At 41.4% G+C, this 25,459-nt stretch overlaps 1 protein-coding gene and 1 non-coding gene across 4 annotated transcripts in view; one reads left to right on the top strand and one right to left on the bottom strand.

The window, feature by feature from the left end:
- The window catches only part of PTPRG (protein tyrosine phosphatase receptor type G), a 693,857-nt gene that overhangs the window by 327,936 nt on the left and 340,462 nt on the right, over window positions 1-25,459 (bottom strand). The window lies entirely within an intron of this gene.
- On the top strand, window positions 12,213-12,316 carry LOC141567421 (U6 spliceosomal RNA). Its single transcript, XR_012490003.1, has one exon. It is a non-coding gene; the product is annotated as a U6 spliceosomal RNA (small nuclear RNA).

Below are 25,459 nucleotides of genomic sequence, written 5' to 3'. Positions count from 1 at the left end.
TTGTTATAACTGATGAACCTACACGGACTCATCATGATCACCCCAAATCCATAGTTTACCTCAGGGTTCACGCCTGGTGTTGCACATTCTATGGGTTGGCCCAGGTGGAATAACAGGTAGCCATCATTACGGTATCATACAGAGTGTTTTCACTACCATAAACCTCCTCTGTGCTCTGCCTATTACCCCTTCCCCACCCGCCAACTCCGGTCAACCACTCATCTAATTTACCTTCTTACTGCCTCTAATCGCTTTGCCTTTTCCAGAATGTCATGTAGGTGGACTCATAGAGTATGTAGCCATTTCAGGTTATGTCCAGGTGTCTAAGTACCAAAAGACAAAGTCAACAACAGAAAGTCAACAATTCCTTTTCTAACCATTCCCTTTGTCTGAAAGCCTACACCAGTACCTCTGCTTTATTTTTGCTCTGAAGTAATCCTTAACCTTCAGCAGCAGAATAAAGGTGATGCTGGGTGCTGGGAGAGTGAGTGGGGCTCTGACATAACCGGGAGTGAGAGAAGCCTTCTGAAGGAAGTGATTTAAGCTGAGCCCTGCTGCATGAGTTAGACTCTACCCAGGTGTCAGTGAAAAGCAAGGCTGGGAGCTGCGGAAGATTGCCAAGTAGACATGGTTATAGCTGTAGATAAAGGGATTGCAGGGAAATTGTGGACTTGATGTGGGGCAAGGGAGGGACGCAGGGAGAGATCACAAAGAAAAGTCATCGTAGATTCTGGAATGTATCCTCAGACCGATGCAAAGCCACTGAAAGGTTGTCAACAAAGGAGTGACAGTCATATTTCCATCTTTAGAAGATGTTGCAGACTTCCATGCAAGAGTGGGGTCACAAGAAAGCAAACTTGGAGAGATTTCCCAAGGTTTCCATAGTCACCTATGCAAGAGATGATTAGAGTGGTGGCAGTGAGTATGGGGAACAAAATGGATTCCAGAGACATTCAGAGGTAAAACTGACATAAGCTGGCTAATGATGAACATGGAGGGAGAAAAGAATGCCAGGTTTGGAGCTAATGCGAATTGACTTATGGTTCTTCCATTCATTGGGACAGGAAGGACTTAAAGGAAACAGGTTGGAGGTGTAAAAAAAAAGTCGAATGAGGGGGTGTTGAATACTGAGCTTGGTTTTAAGGTGCCCTGAGGAACACGAGGTGTCAAGGAAGAAGGAGGCTACACGGCCTTTAGGATCAAAAGGGAGATCTCGGCCAGAAATATCAACTGGAGAGCGCTCCTGCGATAGATGGTAATTTAAGCCATTATGAGGTTGCCTGGGGAGACAGTGTACACAGTGAGCCCAGAAGGAACCTCCAGATAGGTCCTTAGAGGAATTCCAACAGTTACAGGGATTTAATGAATGACAATGGTTCGACCCTTTTATCATTCAGACCCTTGATGTGGTTAACATGATGGCCTGACCACAAAACAGCAAAGAATTCTCCTTCACTGCTCAAAGCAAAATTACCCACAAAAACTTTAAAATCCTGACTGATAAGCCAGGTACTCAGGTTATCCTATGAGGTCAGTGGTGGTTTTGGGGGGTGGGCGGGACAGGCTTGCAGTCCTTCCAAAAACAGCTAAAAATAACCTGCCTGTCCTTCTCAGATCTGAGAAATAGTGAGATTCTGAATCTGCAATTTTTGATTTGGGTTTGAGTTATTTGTTGATACCAGTTACACAGAGAGGACTTTACAGCAACAAACAATTCCATGGGCAACAAACAGAGCACACACTTTCTATACTTGGTAAGCAATCAGTATTTAGTAAGCTGTTGCCAAGGAGAAATCCTTGCACATTCTCCCACAAACATTTTCTGTAGACTGCTCAGAGCCAGGCCCGAAAATGGGCACTGGAGATACACAGGAACATGGAGCGAGTCCTCTGTCCACAGGAAGACCAAGGACAGAGGTGACACGTTGGGCTGCACCCTGCTGCTAATTGATCCAGATCTAAACACGTCAAGAATTCCTACCACCACACAAAGATGAAGAATGTTTCTGAAAAGGCTGCCTGAAGAAAATACATAGGCATGATGTGATAAGTACAGTACTAAGTGAAAGGATATATTTCCAAAATAACATAAAGATACAGTCTATAGAGGTTAAAGAAACAAGAATTCTGAGAAAATTTTGAATTTTATGAAATTTTACTATGAATTACTATGAAACCTAGAATACTAAAAGCTATAGTTTGAGGAGACCAGTAAGAAACCAATAAGAAAGGACATCACACTTGCTATACAGTTGTAGAAGAGGCCTCATAGAAAACACCGGACAGACTAGACTAGAAGTGATTGTCACTTCCAATTCTAGTAACTAGGAGAAAGAGTTCAATTGGGAGGGGAGAAGACTCTTTTCCAATAAAAAAGATAAGATCAGAAGAAGGTGAAATAGACTGAAGCATTCCTACTTTCTGCTTGGGTATGCATTATCACATCTGACAGTGGTTAGTCTCTCAGAGCTAACGGACAATCCACTGTCTCTTATACTACTTAGGAAAATTATATTTTTATCCAGTTCCAAGTTCCCTCGATGCAAGTTCTGCAAAGACAGTGACCTGAAAGGGAAAGACGGGATGGTTTGGAGTCTCCTGGGTTCATTTATACAGGAAGTGCTTGTCTCCACATCCAGAATCAAAGGATTACTGCAAAGCCTCCGTGATTTATCCCAGGCCATTCTATTCTTCAACATGAGAATGTTTATGAATACAGCCTGCCATGTAATAGTACCTGAGCTCTCTTTCCAGTTTTGATTCTATTAATAATTTAAACCTAAGGATCTAAAAATACCCAACTGCACATTTCCTGTAGCAGGCAAAAATATGGCAAAATAATTACGAGGGTTGAATCAGCCAGATGAGGTATGAATCAAGATTTCCTAAGTGAATGACGACTTTTTCACCTAATTACGGCAGTCTCCCCATATGGGACACATTCCAGGATCCCCAGTGGATGCCTAAAACTGTCAGGTAGTACCAAAGCCGATATATGCTATGCTATTTTCCTATACATACATACCTATGATAAAGTTTAATTTATACATTAGGTAATTTCATGGATAGAAGATTTGTTCTTACTGTAGATCTTAGCAACCTCAACATATGATATCCTTATTAAGTCAAGAACTTTTCTTTCACTTGAAAGGAAGCACTTGAAGGCTTCTTTTTTGCGTGTCCGAATTGCCGGCATCACTACTCTTGCACTTTGGAGCCATTATTAAGTAAAATAAGGGTTACTTGAACATAAACACATGATACTGTGATAAAAGAGTTGAGAACCTAACAGCTACCAAGACACTAACAGGCTCGAAGCCTATACAGTATGGATAACGCTGGACAAAGAGACGATTCACGTTACAGGTGGAACAGAGGGAAAGCACAAGATTTTTATCATGCTACTAAAAATGGTGCATAATTTAAAACGTATGAACTGTTTATTTCTGGAATTTTCTGTTTAATATTTTCGGACCACAGTTGACCGCAAGTAATGGAAACTACAGATTAGGAAACCACGGATAGTGGGGGCTACCACACCAGAGGTGCAAGAAAGCAAATGCAATCTCTCCCTAACACAACCACACGAAGAAAAACTTGTAATAGAGGATTTTTCAAGATATTAATAAAAACCATTTACGACATCATTGCTGCTCCTTAAGTTCTACTTGAGGCTTAAATCCCAAAAGAAATACCAAGAATTACTAGTCTTTTCAAAGGTACCATTTACACTTTTTCTTTCAGCATTTACTTCATCGAATACCTACTCTGTAACAAAAATAATAACAATATAAAACTTTTGCAAGACTGGAACTCGCAGAAGTTCCCACAGCCAAGCAACAGAAAAATACAATAGGAGGCATTAATTCATAACAGAGGTGTAAGCAAAACTGCATAGGTACAACAGGAAACAAGATGGTGGCAATTCAAAGAGGGGAGAGAGGTGGGTGCAAAACGAGTATCAGGAAAGATTGCACAACTCAGGAGCAGGTTCAGAAAGAACTTTGCAGTCCATGCAAAGTATTTAAGACTTTATCTTAACTGGTCATGCAAAACCACTCAGGGGATCTTGGAGGCAGGGTCCTGATCACCTTTTCAAAGTTTACCAGATGATCTGAGATAGTCCAGGCGGTGGTTAAAAAGCAAAGGCTTAGGAAGGAGAAATGTCCTGGGTTTCAATGCCTGAGCTGCCATTTGGCAACTGTGGGAACTTAGTTTCTTAACCTCTCTCTGTCAAACTCCTCACCTGTAAAATTAGGATAATACTGGTTCCCAAGCAGGGTGAGCAGTACAAAAGATAAACTACATTAGGCCCTTGTGCAGCTGGCATCACGGGGTAAAGGCTGCACGAAACCTCACCTGGATCATGGATTCTCCCCCCTCCAATGCCCAGACCCTGATTCTGCTCCCATACTCAATTTCTGAAGCTACTCTCCTTAATCAGACAGCCTGTATCAGATCCTTTCCTACATATTTGTAACCCTCAAAAAATAAACTGCCACAGAATCATCATTCTGTTACCATCAATAAGAAAAGCTGTATTATAATTTTCCACCTCATTTAAATCCCACTTTTTCCTCAGAGACAAAAAGCCCTTTTATACCCATTTTCGTTGTTTTTAAAGTCAGCGGGTCACACGCTAAACAAGAAAAGACCTTAGGGGGAATTAAAAAGAAAAAAAATCAGGCCTTTGGTCAGACCATTTGAGCATTCCCATTAAAAACCATGACATGTTAAGGTCCCATGGCATTATTTTCTTTATATATTTCGTTAAGTGCCTTTGACTCTCTGGAGTGTTAGCAAGTTGAGCTCTGTTACTGAAAGTGAAAAAGAAATGCTTTGTTCTTTTCCTGACAGCTATATTCCCACTGTGACAAAGATAATCATAGACATTAAGAGTGGTAACAAGCTATTAGATCATCGACTCAGTGGTTCTTCCAAGGAAGGCAAAGAATCTAAAATAACACAGTATCATGACTGCATCCTCAAAGGTAAATACATTAATTCTCACTCCCAATTAACAAGAAGGCTCTTTACACACATAAGCTAAATCCCTGTGTGCTTTATAAAATACTCCAGGTATCCACTGTCAGCCTCCTCTTCAGAGATGGTCAAACATTTCTACATCCTTTCTCTCTCCTTTTCTAAGATGCCCCATCTCTTACTCCCTTGATTATTTTTGCCACTGCAGAACCAGTCGATACCTCTGCCCTTTATTGTATCTATACAATATTTGGAGAACATACCCCACCCATTTTTGACCCCTACACCAACAGCGTGAAAATACAATAAGCTCAATGAAGAAAGGGATTTGGGGGTGTTCTGTGCACTATCGAACTCCCAGCACCTAGAATGATGCCTAGATATAGTATAAGCCCAATAATTCTTTGCTGAAAAGATGAATGAATGAATGAATGAATGAATGAATGAATGAACAGACCACAGTTTCCTTCCTAATTCCTTATAAAACAGGTGCTGTTCTTGCCTAGCCAGCTTTGACTCCTCTCCTTATGATGACACACATGTATTTCCTTTTGGGTAACTATCACCTCAGTCCATACTCAGTCTTTCTGAAAAAGGCAAGTAAGGTGCCAGGACCTCCTCCAAAAAAAGAGACAGGCAGAAATCCAGACCTAACAATTAGACAGACGCATCCCTCTGGATGCAGAGAGAAAGAGAGAGACTGCTCTAACTATCAGACCTTTGCAGGAAATGTTAGGGGGAAAAAAAGCCCTTGTTCCATTGGTATTGCAAGCCACAAGGGTGATTGACTTAAGCCCAGAAATGCTGAAAATCATAACAAGGAAAGGACCCACCTAGAAGGGAAGCCAAAACAGGCAGAGGCACACAAGACGTAGTCAAGCGGAGACCCAGAACCAGCCCAGGACTTTTCAATTACTTCAGTCCGTAAATTCCAATTTTTATCCCTTCACTGAGTACCTCTGTGCACTTTGTCTCCAGCTGCCATACCCATGTTGCCCAGGCACTGGTCAGAACCATCACTGCAGAAATTCATTCACCCCATGTGTTTTGTTTTTTTTTTTAAAGATTTTATTGGGGAAGGGGAACAGGACTTTATTGGGGAACAGTGTGTATTTTTCCAGGAATTTTTCCAAGTTGTTGTCCTTTCAGTCTTAGTTGTGGCGGGCACAGCTCAGCTCCAGGTCCAGTTGCTAGTTGCAGGGGGCACAGCCCACCATCCCTTGCGGGAGTCGAACCAGCAACCTTGTGGTTGAGAGGACGCACTCCAACCAACTGAGCTATCCGGGAGCTCAGTGGCAGCTCAGCTCAAGGTGCCATGTTCAATCATTAGTTGCAGGGGGCGCTGCCCACCATCCCTTGAGGGAAATCGAACCTGGCAACCTTGTGGTTGAGAGCCCACTGGCCCATGTGGGAATCGAACCGGCAGCCTTCGGAGTTAGGAGCATGGAGCTCTAACCCCATGAGACACCAGGCCGACACCCCCCCCCCGCCCCCATGTGTTTTATATGTATAAATTCCTCAGGTACAAATCAATCATTGTCCATTCCATCGTAAGGTAGTTTCATCAATTGTTGTGAATTCTCTTTTTTGGTTGTGCATTTTTAAACAATAATTCTATATACATTGAAAAGATACTCATTATACAGGCCAACCACAAAACTGACCTTCAGTCCATAAAAGTTTATCAACCTCTGCAGGCCCACCAATTAGCATGGGATCAAAAGCCCAAATGCTGATATATTTATGCTGGACTAATTATCACTGCAGAAAGAAAGCACTGTCATCTTGGTCAGTCCACTTTGGTGATTTTAAAAAGAAACCTGGGCCTTTCTATAAAGGAATGAATCTCTGCTGGAAACCTCAGAACCTCTTCCTGACTTAACCAGAGCACACATTCCCCAAGAACGGATTTTAACAGAACGCTAGTTCCTTTATAAAGGAGCTGTCACTTCTCATCATACCATGTCTAAATTTGTTCAAATGTTTTCACTAATTTGCAATCATTTGGTAAAAATGTTCTAGAAGAGATAAGATACCAAGAGGAAATCTAATGGAAGAACCTGCTCGTGTCCTACTGATTTACTGCGCTGGAAAAGGTCTTTCAGAGTTGAAAGTAAACAGATGTCTTCAAATTTCTGCAACAGAAGACAGCAGTGCCAAAATGGCACACTGATGTAATAAGCCGTACTAATTACTGAGCACAGGTATTTTTGGCCTCTCATTTACAATCAAGACAGAGCTAAATCCTTGGCAATGCAACCTATGTGTGCTCGGCTTACCTGTGGATAAGCATCCCACTGGGAATAAAATCTGCACACAGCAATTCCTGCCACAGAAAGAACACTTCTGAAGGCAGCCACAGACTCACTACTAAATGGTCCCACAGAACAGTGTGTGGGCGGGGGGGGGGCGAGGAGTGATGGGGGGATCCTGATGCTCTTCCTTCATTCTTCTTAATTATAACCTAAGTCTTTAGAAAATCACTTCTAAATAAATCTTCTCTGCTCCCTAAATTAAAGCCTTTTCTGTACCCCGTTCCAAACCTCTCAAACATACCAGGAATTAATGTTTTTATTTATTGAATTAAAAAGTGTGTTTTGCTCCTCAGCTTCTGCCAATGGTAGAGTTCCTCTCAGAGCACAGCTTTGATTATAGATCTGGTAGACAGAAAACTTGAAACTTATCATCCTGTGTGATTTCATTTATTGCTAGAGAGGGTGGAGCTGATTTGGGGATTAGATGAGGAAGACACAAAATACTAATCCCCAGAAGCACCTTGCGGACCTGCCAGCAAAATCAGTGTTTAATTTTGTGCTGTCTAAATATTTAAAAACTAAATCACAAGTCCAGTATTCTAAATAACACTTTATAGTTTGATACAAAGAAGAGACAAGAGTGAAAATACCTTGAATGAAAGAATGAGTCCATCAATCAAAAAACTTGGCAAGGCAGAGGAAAGCTCATTTCAACAGTGATGTTTAATAACCATCTAGCTTAGGCAAGCCACTTCACGTTTCTGTGCTTTATTTATCTCACCTATGGGATAGGAACAGTAACATCTGCTACTGGGCCTGACCCTCATGGTCTACATCAGCTTTGATTCTATATTCAGAGTCCTCAGGACAGTGCTTGGATACACAGTAAGTGCTCAACAAAAGGGTAGCCCTTGTTAATTTGAATAGACAAAACTAGTGTATCTTCACAGTATGTAGGCACGGTCTACCAGACACAGCTGTAGATGGATCCTTTGCGGTTCAGGTGAGTTCACGCAATCTCCCAGATGGGCCTCGATTTTAAGTTTGTCTTCAAGGACTTTCAGTGTCAGCTGGATCAGACGTTTCACCAGATGTCTGTCAAAGTATACAAAATTTCCTACTAGATTAAGACGTTTCTGATATTTGGTTTATAATGTGTTGGCCAGGACTCAAAACACATACTGATCTCCTGTTTAATAGTCACGAATTCAGATGTGCCTCTGTGCTATTCCATGCAGACATATCTCACAGTACAACCAGGTGAAGGAAAGAAAGAGAAACATATCCATTCAATGGAGGTCTTCTTGAGATACATTGTGACTTAACTGTCATTCCGTTCTTTCTCAGCAAAACCACTGCAGTCTGTAGGGCAGATCTCAGGGAGAACTTTACAAAATACTATCTTTGACACCACGGGGAATTTCAGTAAGGGGCGGGGCGGGGGGCGGAGCCAGCTGGCCAAAGACTCCACCTTGTCTGGGTTTCAAAAGGTTTTGATGCAGAAGCTTTAAAATCATACAGATAAATGCTAGACCATGCAATTAATTACAAACAAACAAACAAACAAAAAACAGTCCATCTATCACGGGTAGTAATATATCTCAGAGGAAAAGAGTACAGATTAAAATTGAAAAACAAAACTGTTTCAAGATTATACTTGGGCAAGGCAAAGCCTGACAACTACTGTAGCCATCCCCTCAAGAATTCAAAAGGCTTGAAACTACAGACAATTTGATTATAGTGGAGCATGAGGTTGTCTGGCCCTTTGGAAAAGGGAGATTCAGCCTGTCATAAAGTCAAACTGACAGGGACTTGAATTCATCTTAATTTAGGCTGCGGACTCTCACTGCAGCCAGGCAACTGTGAGCTGAGAGCGGAGCAGGAGGAAACGATGACAATGCCTGACGCGCTGTGTTCATCTACCATACAACGTCACCCACGCATCAGAAGGACATCGCCCTTGCCAATCCTAATTATGAGAGGTCATCAGTCGTAAGAAGCAACCCAATGATAGGGACGCTAATACATGAAAACCGCGCATCATAAAACTCAGCGGCTCTCAACCCAGGGCGATTTTGTTCCCTAGGGGATATCGGGATGACGTCTAGAGAGATGGTCACACTGGGAGGCACTACCCCTGGCATCTAGTGGGTAGAGGCCGAGGACACTGTTAAACCTCCTACAATGCACAGGACTTCCCCACAAGATGCCAATAGTGCTGAGGTTGAGAAACTGATGAATTGTGGTTATTTTGTTTGCTGCTGTAACCCCGGCATATAGGTCTTGCTCAACATATATTCCATTTTAAAAATGCAATTACTTTCAGTGTAACTGAGCTAAAGGAAGTATAGAGATAGCCCCAGGTGACACTACCACCAAAACCCTTGCTGCTCAGTTCGCTCTCTTCTCCAGACTCGGGCCTGGTGATGATCTCCAGGCATCTGTTAAACGTCAGCCACCCAGTCCAACGACAGCACAAGTCCTCTCTTCCATTCACGCTTTGTTCAAAGAGACCCCCACTAAGTGACGGGTATGAACATTTTCCAAGGATCCCATCAAGAGAATGAAGCACTTTACGGCATGATGAGGATGCTGGTAAATCAATGACATTGTGAAAGCCACTCTTTCTTTAAAAATCTATTAATTGCTCTGTGTTCTTCAGTATTGCACAAGTGTAATCCTACAAGGTAAGAACTACTACATGTGGTTTTATTAGCATTTATGTATCCACATTTTTAGAAAGTAGGCTCAGAACAACGAAACGATAGGCCCAAAGTCCTAGACAAGACTAGGGGTAAGCCGAAAACACCAAAATTCTGCCCCCTAATTCAATTCTCTTTATACTACAAATCATCATTTTAAATGTACACGGATCTGTTTTTGACATGGAGATTTTTCTGCATCTGAATGTTTGTGCCCAAACATCAGGAATAAAACTTGTAATGAAAACACAACGACGGATACACAAATCACGTGAATGTTGCAGTGACTTGTCGGCATTACTGGAGTATTCTATGCTGCAAAGCAAAGTAACTGTCTGTATCTGGAGAACACATCTGCTTCCAGACACATGACAAATATCTGTGGACACGGGTCTCCCCACTCTAACTATAAATGATGCCTGTCTCCTGATTGTAAACAATATTCTGGAAGTCTGAAGTGTCTACTTGAAGGAGAAGCTACTCTTTACTTTGCATCATAATTTATCTTTGGGAAGAAGGCTTAGCCTAAGTCCTTTTTTTTCTTTTTTTAAAATCACATTTTTCTATACCCTGGGACAAAAACAAAGGTACTTAATGGAGATATAATCCATTCTTGATTATTTTCAACATTAAAATGAAAACTGACCATATCTTTGTTTCAAGATTTAGAGCAGGGTTTCTACAGTGGAGCAGAGATAAAAATAACCAAGAACAGCCCACGGCTGGGTGACGTGCCTAGAGCTTCTAGTTAACAGCTGTGGAATCTGAGGCTAATTCAAAAACTTCTCTCAGCCTCAATTTCTTCATCCCTCTAAAAAAAAAAAAAAAAGAAGAAGAGAAAAGAAAAATGATAATCATTATCTATCTCTAAGACAGGTTGGGAGAATGAAATGAAGAATATGAATGAACCTAGCACAGGACTTAGCATAAAGTGGACAATAAATACTTGTTGGGCCTGACTGGACCTCCACTAATAAAGTGTGCCAAACTATAAATGACCAAAGGGGCCAGGCAGTAATAGGGTCAAGGGAAACACTGGATGAACTTGGCCTAATTTATTTTCCCTTATTTAATAAGTAGATAAAGAAAACAGGTATTTCACTTCTTAGATCTGCTACTTGGAAGACAACAGCAAATATGTGGTGACAAATAGCAACTAACATGTGGCCTCTGAGTTAGAAGGCAGTAGGGACAAATGTGGACCACGGCTAAGGCAAGAGCACCCATCCAGATAAGGGGAGCAGCGCCAGCTTGGCTCTGGCTAATTTTTGTCATGAATGCAAAGTATCTGATGTTTCAAGAAAAATAAATCTATGTTTTTACATGTTAGATAGCACATCAAACATTTCTTTAAAAATGAAATGTAAACCGACAGGGTGTGAGCCAAACTGTTCAAGACCATCTACAGCCAGACGGCCAATTTAAGAACTGCTCTAAAAGGCCAAAAAAAAAAAAAAAAAAAGGCAAAAAAAGCAAGGGGATGTTTAACTGGCCAAATTCAAGAGGTCAATTCAGCACACATTCATATTTTAGGACCCCCAAATCATTGGCCTCCCACTGATCCTTTCCCCCTATGAGAAAGCCCTTGTAGAGACTCATGTATCTCAGGCACTGCGCTAAGGTCTTTACCTGGATGAAACATATTTGGAGACAACAGGACAGTGGTTCCTAGAGAGTAATAATTCATTGCCATCTTTGATCCATCCAAGTTTGGGAGATAGGACTTTTCCTTCCCATGTAACACATGAAGAATATACAATGCCATCAGTCAATTTGCCCAAGAGGAACCAATGTGTTAGGATCAGAATGCCAATCAGTCCAACTTCAAGGACAGAATTACTTCCACCGGGCCACATCTGTTTCACCACCATGTACTAAGCATCGATTGAATCCATAGGACTCAATACAAAACAGAATAGAATTTGGTCTCTTCCTGAGTAAAATACATAATCCTCCTGGAAATAATCACAAGACATATATGAGCATATGGCGAATCAGATGCAGAAACAATTAGAACAGAAGCCAGCAAGTGAAAAATAAATCTCAAAACCGCTTTCAGAATTTTCTCACCATTTTGAATAAGAAGTTCTAAAGTCCATTACCACTCAGATTTCATTCCTTCACGCGTGATCTTTGCAATTCGTGCCATACCAGTTTGTCACCCGAATGACTGACTCCGTATTGCCCTATAAAATGACTTTTTTTTTTTTTTAACATTAAAGAAGATACAGAAGATATAAGTCATGCAACAACGTCAGAAACAGGTAGTGATGTGCCCACTTTGGCAACACTTATACTAAAAATGGAAATGATACAGAGATTAGCATGGCCCTGTGCCAGGATGACACCCATATTCATGAAGCATTCCATTAAAAAAGAAACGGTAGTGATGAAGAGACTTGAACCCAGCCAGACTTCCTTCGACTCAACTCGAAAGGTCTCCAGCATTTGATTTTGCTGTCTCTCCACCTAACATGGACACGTTAAGTTCTAGGTACAGCAACTCCATCTCTTTATAAAAGGGCAAGCTAGAATGTTCTATTCCGCTTTCCAAAATAGATCATTATTATTTTTGAAATAGCAAAAGTCAGCATTATTTGGACCCTTGGATCAAAGCAGGAGAATAAAGTTAAACACATCTGTCAAACTTTTCATTTACTATTAATAAAAACGGAAGCTCATGGTTTCAGAAATAGAGTATGGATTACATTCTCCAAAATGCAGCACCTCACTTCTTTCACACGCCCATACCTCAAAATAAAAATCTTAGAAAGTCTTAGGCAATTTCTCCATATTTGCTTAGCATTTTGCTACGGTGAGAGATTTAGCCATATGTGAAGACACTGCAATTTCATTAAGCATTGGCTTTCCTTTAGGCTCCATCACTTACAACTTTTTAGGAGCTCTACAGGTATTCACTCAGCTCCGCTATGCAAGCATCCTGTTTTGAAACTCACTGGAGGTCAGGCGCTTGTTTGAGGTCTGCGTAGCAGCACATGATGTCAAGTTATTCCATTGCGATTTGCAGTCCTACTGTGAATAAGTATAGAGCTGTTTTGCATCAGAAAACCATGTTTTATTTTTAAACGTTTCCTGAAGTTGTGCAAATGCTCCCAACACATTACAAGAGGGACTACCAGTTTGGCCTGATCTGCACAGCGTCCAAACAACTGTCTAAACCAGGAGTGTGGACCTTGTGGCTGTACCAATTTCTGGTTACCCAGGAGCTTCAGTAACATAGAATGACTGAAATGACACATTTACAGTCAACTTCAGCAGGCTATATCACGTCATTATTAATGTCTGAATTTAGTTTCCATTCATACAAGAAGGAGCAGTTTTTACATTAATTACTATGGGATTGAAAAGCCAATGCAAAAATCTGGTCACCATCAACAACTCCTGGATATTGAATCATGAACAGTTAACCAATACTAATACCTCTTCTCATTCCAGAAGATCTACCTGCTCATTTCTTCTAGGAAATAATTTTAATAATTGTCATTTTCCACTTTAAACTCAAGTTTTGTATAAAATATAGCGCAACAGCAACTATGTCAATGGACCACACCCTAAATGAGAAACTGGTGACAGCTTTCATTAGCAGGCCCTTCTGAAAGGTTATTGGGAAAATATAACTAATATAAGTGGGGTACTTATGCATTTCAAACACGATATCCATTATAGAGTGCTGAATGCTAAATCAATTTCCCTTCTCTACTGGCATTTACAGATTCCTTAAGAACACCTAAAATAGAACTTGATTCATAATAAATTTCAATTTACATAAAACTCCAGGGAAATATATGAGCCATACCAAAAGTCTTTTTCCAGATCAGAAAATCTCTAATTTGCAGAATAAGATGGTGAAAATACTCTCTTAAAACCCATTTTCAAAGTTTATGGCCATACAAAAAAGTTTATAAACCCATACCATGTGGTTATCCAACCAAATCTGGAAAAAAATTTAAAAGTAAAAAATAAAAGAAAAAAGACTGTGCAAGGGAAGAGGAAAAAGCCGTCCAGGGGGGAAAAAAAAAAAAAAAATTAAAGCTTTGTTAAAAATGAGCCATTCAGATTTGGTTAACTACAGAGAAAAGAAAGTTAGATTAAAAGGAAGAGTATTTTTAAAACCTTTACTAAGATAACATAGATAACTTCAAACACAGTCTTAGAACAGCGGGAAATCTTAAGTCCAGACAGAAGGAAAAGGTGGTGTTATAGTTTGAAATCCCAATAAAGGCACCCAGGGCAAAATTCTATTCTAAGAGAATTCACAGGAAGAAAACAACAACAACAAAAAAACCCAAGATCAAATGCAGGGTTGTTTTTCCTTTTCATTTACAGCTTAAAAGCTTCTTGGCAATACCAGTAATCTGTCAGAAAGGGTAAAAAATTATGCTTAATAGATAATTTTAAGACTTTACTCAAAAGATGTTAATAAATATACTGGAGCTAATAGTTGGAAGTGGCACCAGCAGTTAGATGGGCACAATGTCCTCCTTTTGCCGTCACCTATTATAAATCTAAAAATATGATCACTCTGGCTGCATGTTTCCTGCCTAAAATAAGCAAGAAGCTGTGAAAATGCTTCTACGTTGCCAGGTCTCAAAAAGAAGAGAGAACTCATAAAAGGAGATTTCTTCAGCTGTCTTCATCAAAGGCAAGTTGGTTTTACATTTTTAAGTGTTTGCTGGGAGTAACAGATATATGATCAACTCCAAATTCTCAGTGAGGATAAGGGGATTTCTAATGGCTTCTAAGACTCTGGGTCTGAGAACCAGTATCTAAGGATGGACTGGCCCAGAATCTGGGTTTAGTTTACAGGGACTGCAGCTCATCAAGTCCATGACATAAGAATGTAGCGAGGCTTGCGTAAGCTCCCTCGGGATTCCAAAGGACAGTTTGCCACAGTGATGAAGCCAGGTCTGATGGGCACATTCAATCTCACTACTTGCTGACTCTCACAGTTTAGGTCTCCTCCAAGACTGAGATCTTTCAAGGGAAAACACTTGCAACTGATATATCCTGAGTGCTTTCTTTGGACTCTGTATCTCAGCTAAGTGACAGGGGGCAATGATGCACTATTTAGAGACGTTTCCTATTTTAGTTCAGAACATGCTGAGGGATGTCTAAAAAGAAAGCCCCAGTCTGCCTGGGCACCAGATACCTGTGAGGCTTAAAAGCAGGAATTTCTTAAGTGTACCTCACTTTTCTGAATTTCTTCGAGAATCGAGTTTTGCTTCTAAGACAAACATCCTTTTCCTTCGTATAGCTTTTGCAAGGGGATGTTTTCAATGGTTGTTTTGTTATAAAGTAAAACCACAGAAGGTATTCCTTCCCTATTATCACATCTGGTCATTCTCTTCACATGTGAGTTATAAATAACACACAATTTCCACATCCTTAAAGGTCTGAGATATAACCCAGAGCGCTCACAGTGTTAGGAAGAACTTGAAAGTGATTTACCCCCATTTCACAGCAGACACATTAAGGAAAAGGAGAAAGGCATCATTTGAGCAATGCAGCTGCAATGGAAATGAGGCCTTTTCAACACACAGCTCTCCCCTCTGGCCCTCGTTTGTTCTTCCAGCAGATTGGGCACAGTTCTGCTTCGACTGGTGTGTGCACGCATATATACTGCTGTGTGACTGCCAGGGGTGGGCTGCTTGCGTCTAGTTTCTGGCTTTCACTAATCATTTCTTTAGTGCACACTAAAGTGTGACAGCGTGGGTTGTCCTGGTAAAAGCCGAGCTTCCAAGTCACAGCGGATAGAGTTTAATGACTGCTCAAGAGCATGAGGTCTGGAATGAGACCTTCTGGTACGGAGTCTCATTTCTGAGTAGGAAAACGGAGCAAGTTACTTGCCTTGCTTGACCTCAACTTTCTTGAAGAGGATGGAAATGGTACCTATTATGAAGGGTTATTAAATATTCTAAATGAAGTGTTTAGACCCCTGCCCAGGTCAGAACAAGGCTTAGGCAAGGGTGGCTATTACTAATATAATTTTAAGATATACATACTTAATATAATCAATTGGATTTGAGACATCTTGCAAATACGTAGAAAATATAACATTGTTTTAAAAAGGGAGTGAGGGCACCTGAAACTGAGGCTAGGAAAAAAGAAAAATCAACAGTAAAGCCACTGGCCAAAGTGAATCCCTACATGGCTGCCACTGCACTAACAGCGGCCCCCAAAGCATCACTGACCCAGCTACTCCATATGCCTAGACTCTCTGCCCTACTTCTCCCATCTTCTAGAGGAGGGTCAGGAAAGTTCATGCCTTCTACTTGCAGTGAAGATTATTTATGTGAATTTTTGGTGGGGCAGCCTATGTGGGTGGGTGTGTATGCGCATGTGTATCTCAGCCTCTCTGTGCCGCACAGAAAGGAGCTGCAGTCAAGAATGTGGAGAAGACAAGGTGCTCATCAAAAGCTCATGAAGTAGACTGCTTGCTTTCCATCTGTTACTTGAAAAACTGAGAAGCTATGTTCCATTCTGTAGATCACACTTTTAAATGAGAAATGAGCAAAACTGAAATGTGTTTGGAGGTGAGAGACAAGTATAGGGAAGGACCTCAGCTTTTGAAAACGTGCGACAGCTGAAAGTAATGTGCGTGCTGGGTGGGGGGAACACGGGGAGCGCTGCACCTAGCACCTGACTGACTTCGAACTAAGTAAAGGCACGTACTTGGGATGGGGTTCGATCTGCAAACCCTTGGAATAGAAGGAAGAGCAATGAGAGGGGGGTAAAAGAGGTTTGTGTAGAATTCCACCCTCAGGAAGTTCCAAAGATGAGATGGGCTCCATTTTATCCATTCACTCATTCAAGCAATACATCATATGCATCAGTGATGTGTCAACTACGGGTCTGAATGCCTGAGACACGGCATTTAACAGAACACACAGACTCCTCGTGGTGAAAGAATTACAAACCACGTCAATTCAACGGAAGGAAATGAGTAATAGAACCCTTAAGTTTTATCTGGGCAAATGGCCACCCAATTGACCACCTTTCCCACCTTCCCTGGCAGCTACATATACTTATGTGGGTAAAGTCTGATCACTATGACAAGGGTGGAAGTAGCATATACAGCTCAGGGTTTGTGCACATACGGAATGGGACCTACCCTCCACTTCCCCTTCGTACCTTCCAGCTGACCGGAGGGCTGACATGATGGCAGAATAAGAAGACAGAAGGCACCTAGGTCTCCAACCCTGTCACCCCATCAGCGTTCAACTGCTTAGCTGCAGACTATGACATGGGAATGAAATTCACCAGGTTGTTTAAGCCACTGTGACTTGGGCAATATTGTTTTAGCAGATGAACAAGACTGCAAATACACATGCCTAAAAAAGACACTTTGATTTTCTGAATGGCAGATCAGGTGAGAAGATCCAGGTCCCAGAGCAAATGCAAGGACATAATTCACTGTATCACTGAAACATGCATCTCCAGGGGTACTCGGACATTCATCAAAATACGCACTGTCAGTGATCCTAATTCTAATTCATATAAAATAACATATACATATGTATCTCCATATACAGAACTTAATGTGATGAGAGCTGTGTTTAAGATGGACAGCTTTCTTCTTACTCTAACTAGGATATGAAACTTGGATACACTCCCCCTATCACTGAGAATGAAAACACCCAGTAGAACAAGCTAATTGTTCTCACAAAGTGAGGTAATTATAACTGCATCTTTGAGTCCATGAAATATTCAGGCACCAAAACACAGGTGCAGGAGTGAAAGCTGGGACCCCAAACTGATCCACGTGTGGCTCACTTGCAGAGAGAAAATTTGTTTTCCCTGGGCTTGATGGCACAGACACCTAATGGGGTAAATTTCTACAGTGGATACTATTTTCAAACCAGCTGATCTACTGATTACTTGTTTGGTATACATGCCAAAGAAAGAAAAGACTGGTATCATTGAGGAGACAAGGGGGAAATCTATTACATTATCTCACTGCTACTGCTGAGACACAGAGTTTGAAAAACACTCTAGAAAATGTAGGGAAACAATGGGACTAAAAAGCGGAGCAGAAGATGGCTGACAGTCACCCCTGTTAATGTGAAAAGATCTTAGATGATCGTTTCCAAAAGTTTATTGCTACCAAGTTAGCAAAGAGTTACATGGTAGGAATCAATTAATCAATGAGTGGAAACTATTAACAGCCAACATTTTAGTTATCACTGTACTTCACCAGATGCTATAAGCAGAGTGACTTTGAGAATCTTATTTTATTCCCTCAAAAACGCTGAGCTGTGAACTGTTATTATGACCATTTTACAGATGAGAAAACTGAGGCTTACAATTGATGCAAAACATTTAATGAGTGTCTATAGAGTACCACACACAAGTACTAATAGAGGGCAAAGAAGATCAAAAAAAGACAAGGTCTCTGCCTTCACAGACGGATATTATAACGCAGAGGGCACAAGGTCATACATATCCCAGCAACACTCTGACTGGCCACCAAGTTTTTAAGATTTTATTATTGTTACTCTCTTAACTTGAAATGGAAGGGAGCATGAGGCTTTGATGGACACCCTGTCTTCTCTAAACTCCTGACTGCTTCATTCTGTGTGGCACAGAGTGGCAAATAAATGCAGGGAGCAGAGAGGCTCAGGCTGTACCATTTCCTACTACCTTTTACCTCCCCTGTTTGATGTGTTTATAACCCGTGACTGCATTCCTGCAGATAGTGCTTTGGAGAGGGAGAAAAAGAAAGTTTTTTCTCCAACAGTTTTGCTTGTCTGACCACAAATTCACATCAGTTTCCTAATTGGCAGTCCCCTCTCCAGACTTTAGATTAAAGCAGCAAGTGGGGGGTTTCACTGGTTTCTTCTAGCTCTAATCTTAGTCAAGATTAGCCTTCCTCATGCCTCTCAACAGAATGAAACAAGGAAGAGAGCATGGCACATTATCCCTGAAAACCTACAAGGGATCACCAATAAAGATCAAAGAAATGGTGAGACAAGTGAATTGTTTCGGACTATGTGACCAAGATTTCTGTCGTGATGGTAGTTACAAGTTTTGGGGTCAAAGGATACAGGTTCAAATGCCACCATCTTTCTCTTCCTTTGCAACTGTGCCAAGTCTCATGACCTCTCTGGACCTCCATTCCAACGTTGTAAAATGAGACTATAAAACACTACAATGCTGAAGGCTAGCTGTGATGAGGCAAATGAAACCACAAGAACAGTGCCTTGCCCACGGTCAGAACTCAGCAAATGACGGAATTAGATGTTGTTATATTTGACCCTTTTCAAGGCTAGTGCCAAATGCACTTGGTCAGCTCACGCTGGGAAGCTCATAATACATTTCAGCACTCACAGTTTTCTACATCTTTCTCCTAGCTAAGATGCTGGAGACAGCCAGAAATAATCACACTATTTGTGAGCCTATGTTTATGCAACAGAAACAAAATGGAATTTTATGGTCTGCTGTGCCCACACTGGGATAATTCCACGCAGCGCTGTGTAACAAGAATTTATGTAATATCCAATCCACAGATGCAGCTCCCAGGCCAGCAAAGCTTTACCAAACTAGTGGCTTCAGAGAGGAGCCAGCCAGCCCTACACCTGTAGACCTAATCTTACAACTAGCACTTGACAAGCAGCTAGGTAACTGACCTAGAGGGTAAATCTGATCATAACCATTTTTAAAAAGCAAACAGATTTGCCAGGGGAAATAGTCTTCACAGATAATAAGTTTCAAATAATAAAACAAAAAAAAGTGAGAAAAATAAAAATACAAATGCAGATTAACTGCCACATTTAGGATAAAATAAAGTGCTGCTAGTTGATAAGAAAGGAAGACAATGTAGAACAGTATGTTTCAAGCATAATCGTCAACAACAACAAAACCAAAGGTCTCGCTTTGGAGCTAAGCACAGGAACCGCATGCTGTTAATAAAGATGAGAGTTTGTGATGTCGTCCATTCAACAACAAACAAGGACTAAACATCAAAAAACGTTACCAGGAGCATTGCTTTTGAACAATCTATGGACAGTTTTTGTCATTGTTTTTATTTTTTGTTTTTCTATTTAGGGTACACTATTTATTTTTTAAAGAGGGTACACTCTATTTTTTTCTTAAACTACCACAAGCACACAGACCTGACTCCATTCCTAGTTTGGCTCTCCTCAAAAACGTAATCAGGGTAGACCACAGATTTAGCTAATATGCCCCCTGGGCTGAAGACGCAGCATGGTTGGAGGTGGCTGGGAAGGCAGCCGTCAGGAGAGAGAAGGCTTATGCTTTGAGCAGGAACCCAGCTGGGACCAGGCACACACAGTGCGCCTTTCCAGAAGATCCAGTGAGTTTAGCTTAACTCCCAAAGTAGCATGGAAGGCAGAGTGGTCACATCCTAGTAAGGAGGGAATCTAATGACTGTGGACATGCTATCACCTCGCAGGATAGGATGGAATGGAAAAGCTATTTGTGCTGAACAATAGTCCTATGTATTAAACACTGTCAAGCAGAATTCTAGAAAAATGGATGTCTGTTCCTTTAAACATTAAAATCACAATGATTTACATTATTGGGGGGGGGGGGGGAGTAAAAATTCGTCCATTCAACAACTATTCCCTGAGTGCTCACTCCATGGGGAGGGCAGGGGTAGTGCCTGAGGGAGTGGGTAGAGACAAGCTCTCTCCCTGATGGGGTTTACATTTCTGAGGTGGAACTATAAAACAATTCTAAAGCAACTAAGAAGTCCACAAGGTAACTTGGAAGGAGTCAGAAAAGGAATGAACCTTTAAGCAGAGACGCTGATGGGGAGAATAAGCCAGGCGCAGAGCCTCCCAGACACAGGGAACAGAGAGAAAAGGCAGATGAGACACTGCAACCTGAAGCAGCGGTGCGTGTACTGAGGTATCTGGAGGAAGAGACAGACCGGGCAGCTGAAGACCTAGTCAGGGAGGCCAGCTGCAGCCAGACCTCAAGAGCCACTGATATCCACAGGCTTTGGCGCTTCCTAAGTAATGAATGAAGGCTGCACTGCCGTTTTCCCCTTTGTAGTGGATCAATAGCACTACTACCAGTATGATTTCTTCCCTTATTTTATTTTAATTTTGAAACACCCAGAGATGATGCCCTGGAAGACGGCTAGCTCACCAACAACAACCACAGTCTACGGGACATTCAGAGTTTTGAGGTCTTTTGTTTTTCAAAGAGCTTTCAGTACTATGCTCTCTCCTTTCCCCGCTTGTAATTTGTCACTAACTGACTGATGAGGAAAATCGTTGTTACTAGTAAGTAAAAAGTAAGAGGTAATGATGTAAAATCCAGTCCTCCACTCCAAAATGAACTGATGTGATGGATCATCCTTATGCTGTGAACTCCTCATCACACAACTAGGGGGTGGGGACGGAGGGGGGGGAGGGGGGAAGGAAGTGGGAGGGAGAGGGAGAGAAGTAGGGGCTGAACATGTCACAACTCGGACCTTCAGAAAATCACCAACACGCTATTCTTCCAGAGGAAATTTGTTGGGACTAATTGTCTGGTGCGTTTGGGTCAAAATTTCTTTCAAAGTCATCCTAGAAAATAAAAAGCCACACAAAGTACAAACCCCAACTGATATAGCTACAAACCTTCTATATTCAAATCTTCCTAAAGACATGCATAACTGATATAGTCAAGAGGGCTCTCACCATCATATTTTGTACATACGGCTGTATTTATAGATAATGTAGGTAGCCCCATCTTTATTTTTCTCAATAAATATGTACACTGGCAATTTGTCAACCTGATCATGGAGAATTAAAAGCAATCGGTAAAAGTCAAAAAAGACCACATTCTCCATTGCTCTGTCATTGAGTATGTACACAATATCCAACTACCCAGGGAAAGAAAGGGCATTGCTAATAACTTTAAAATCTGAGATTTCAGGGGCCGGCCCGGTGGCTCAGGCGGTTTGAGTTCCATGTTCCTAAGGCTGCCTGTTCGATTCCCACATGGGCCAGTGGGCTCTCAACCACAAGGTTGCCAGTTCGATTCCTCGACTCCCGCAAGGGATGGTGGGCAGCGCCCCCTGCAACTAAGATTGAACACCGGGCACCTTGAGCTGAGCTGCCACTGAGCTCCCGGATGGCTCAGTTGGTTGGAATGCGTCCTCTCAACCACAACGTTGCTGGTTCGACTACCGCAAGGGATGGAGGGCTGTGCCCCCTGCAACTAGCAACTGGCAACTGGACCTGGAGCTGAGCTGCGCCCCCCACAACTAAGATTGAAAGGACAACAACTTGACTTGGAAAAAAGTCCTGGAAGTACACACTGTTCCCCAATAAAGTCTTGTTCCCCTTCCCCAATAAAAAAAATCTTAAAAAAAAAAACAAAAAACCTGAGATTTCATTACTGACAGATAATTCAAGACCTTTTATGTAGTAGAAATTGGTATACATGAATCTGTATGCATATGATATTCACCGAAAGAAAATAAAAATCAAGAACCTGAAACCGTACACAGGGAAACTTGAATGCAGTTCAAGGTCACAGGATGTCATTTTGCAAAGCACCCATGGATGGGTGATGGCCGCAGGGACAGAGCACACAGGGGGTGTCTGCATGGAGTTTGCAGGGTGGCGCTCACACCAAGGCTGGTAAACAACCTGTGCTTCACTTTCCAAATGCATTTCTGTTCATCTCAGGTCACAACTAAAATGAGTTGAACAGTTTAATTCATCACCTTTTGGGCAGTGATCCACAATAAAAAACTCACATCCAAAGGACAATTTGGCTCAATTAATGGGCTTTTCTCAAAGGAAGCGCACAATGAAAACCACATGGAAGCCAAAAGGACTATTTATTCATTTTACAGTTCAATGTTGAGTCCCAATCTAGGAAAGACACCTTAGAACTAAATACGTGATCATTTAAAAATCACTGAATTAAAAGAGAACAGTGTTAAAGGAATAGTCAATCTTGTAAAGCAATGAAAGATTTCAAAACTTAAACATTAATTTTCAATAAACTAGAATTTTATAACGTGAAATAGCACCTCCGTCTTCATTCCCAAGGACAGAACAACCACTAGGAAAAAACGTTTAGCTCAGAAGGTTCCCATTTGTTATTTTTTAAAAATAATGCTTTTTTACAAAGATAAATGTTTGCTACAATTTATACAAGTTTTGGGTAATGCCTTAAGTGTCACATTAAATAACAAAAAGCTCTGAGGCAGAACATTTGGTTTTGGTTATACCACTCCGGGGTTCGGCGGCAGCAGTACTGAGATTGTGGGCGACGTAATTCATTGACATGGGGGACGCCCCTGAGCATTGTGTGATGTGGGTAAGCATCCCGGGCCTGTCTCTGCCCACTTAGAGGCCAGCAGCAACATTTCTCCCTGTTGTGACAAGCACGAAAGCCTCCAGACACTGCCAAGTGTCCAGGGAAGGGGACACACAAAATCACCTTCAGTTGAGAACCCACACAGCTACACACTGTCACGACATAGGTGCCACCTTTACATAAACATGTCAAATTTGAAGAGAAATCACATTTTCAACCTCCTATCGCCAACATTTTTGTAATTTTGAAAATGAACCTAAAACTTCTAAAATAAAAAAAAACTAAAGTGAAAAAAAAATGACACTGGCAGTGCCTCAGTCTTCTCAGAGTCATATCATCAGAGGGCTATAAAAGCTTTAGTTTTATGGAGACTCCCAAACAAGGTCCGGTAATTTCAAAGCTACTAAACATCAGCAATTTACTCTAGGAAATATTGGTCCCATCCATAAAAGATAAATAAATCCCCTCCTCATGCAGTCCGACAATTGCTATTATTTTTCTTTCAGTAAATTCATGTAATTTAATCTTCCCAATAGAAAGTAAGGAATAAAAAAATGAACAGGGAGGCAAAATAACAAATTTGATTTGATAATGTGATTGGGTTTCATTCCACATCCACTTGAGACCAGAAAGCATCACATTCTGTGTGGTTAAAACACATCTGAGTTACCTCAGTGTTTCGTGGGATCTCGAGGTGGGGCTCCCTTATTCGGGAGGGGGAGACTCGGCATGCTGTGCTATCATACTGTCCAAGTTTCTCAGGCAAGTCCCCAGGCCGAAAGAAGGAGAGAGAACCATCAGGGGCAATGTAAGCAGCTGCGTGGGGAACCAGAGGGAGCTCAATGGGCCATGCAACCCTGCTTTGTCCTCCCAGTGACAAATGAAGTGATCGTGTGTCAGTCACTTAACCTCTCTCCTCATATTCCTTATAGCAGAAGAAGGATGGCGGATAATCCATCATCTGGCTAATTTATCTTCCTCCACAACTTCACGGAATACTCTCCAGATTCAGATAAGTAGCCGCCAAAAAAAAAACAAGTTACAGCTTCCTGACAACCCCTTTCCCACCCCATGCCCCCCACACCCCACCATCTTTGAATACAAACCTACTTTACTTGGAGAGGGGAAAACATCCAACGTCACCAAACAAACAATTATGAAATCTTTACAGAGGAATCTTATCTCAGTTTCTACTAAATATTAAAATTGTTACAAGAAGAAGATAATCTGATTTATAAACCATAGAAATTACACAGCTTTAAAAAAGCCCTCAATTTTACAAAGCAAGAAAATCCTACAGCGAGCTTTTCAACCTTATAGACAAACCACACCAAATACAGCCCCAGGGTTATTTTGTCTCGGTCATGCTTAAAAGGAATCATTTTGCAGACTCAGAAGAATAGCAGCAAACCAGCAAGTTCCCAAATGAAATCATGCACTTCTCAGAACCCAGCCAGCACAGCCACATAAATGGGATAGAGGGTTTCTGGCCGACACTCATGGCCAAGTTCATCCTGTTTCAACAGTACAGGATATAACCATTCTCAAAACAGCCAAGTGGGAGAGCTGTCCAGCTGGCAAGCAGACTTCATATAGGCCTCTCCTCATACGGCGCTAACAACAGCACACCAGTTAATGACATTCCAAGGGACAGTTGAGAGCTCTGCCTTACAATGTGTAGCAAGTCTTGAAAAGATGACTGCAAGAAAAGACCTGATGTCTGGGACCTAAAGATGTACCGTGAGACCAACCCCATTTCCTGTCAGCTAGGCTTTTAGTTCCTGGGGAAGCCCTCAGCATTTTGAACAGAATACATCTGAAAGAAAAAAAAACCCTGCGTGCTTTGGAAGCGAATGTGTCTACCGATGGAAAAGATCAAGTGAACCAAACAAAAAATAGAAACAGAATTCTGAAATGGAATTTGGTTGCTTAACTGTGGAGTTTCCTGTAGTCAAAAATAGAAGCCAGACATTTGACAGTCATCTGTACTCATGCAGTTGCCTGTAATGAGTGATGGCGAATGGTGTTGAAATAAAGACAAGAAATGCCGTGTCACCTGTACGTGCTAAAATATGAATAAAGAAAAAACATTTACAGATTTTGCCTTATTCGTCTAGACTTCCCCCTCCCCCCAAACCCCATAACACCATGAGCACTGCTAGAATTTGAGGGAGAAAAAAAGCAATGGGATGATCCTCTAACTAACTGTTGTCC

Source organism: Rhinolophus sinicus, chromosome 5 (assembly GCF_057876585.1).
Source record: "Rhinolophus sinicus isolate RSI-liver-muscle chromosome 5, RSI-T2T, whole genome shotgun sequence".
In the NCBI taxonomy this organism is placed as follows: Eukaryota; Metazoa; Chordata; class Mammalia; order Chiroptera; family Rhinolophidae; genus Rhinolophus; species Rhinolophus sinicus.
This window is presented reverse-complemented; position numbering and strand designations above follow the sequence as displayed.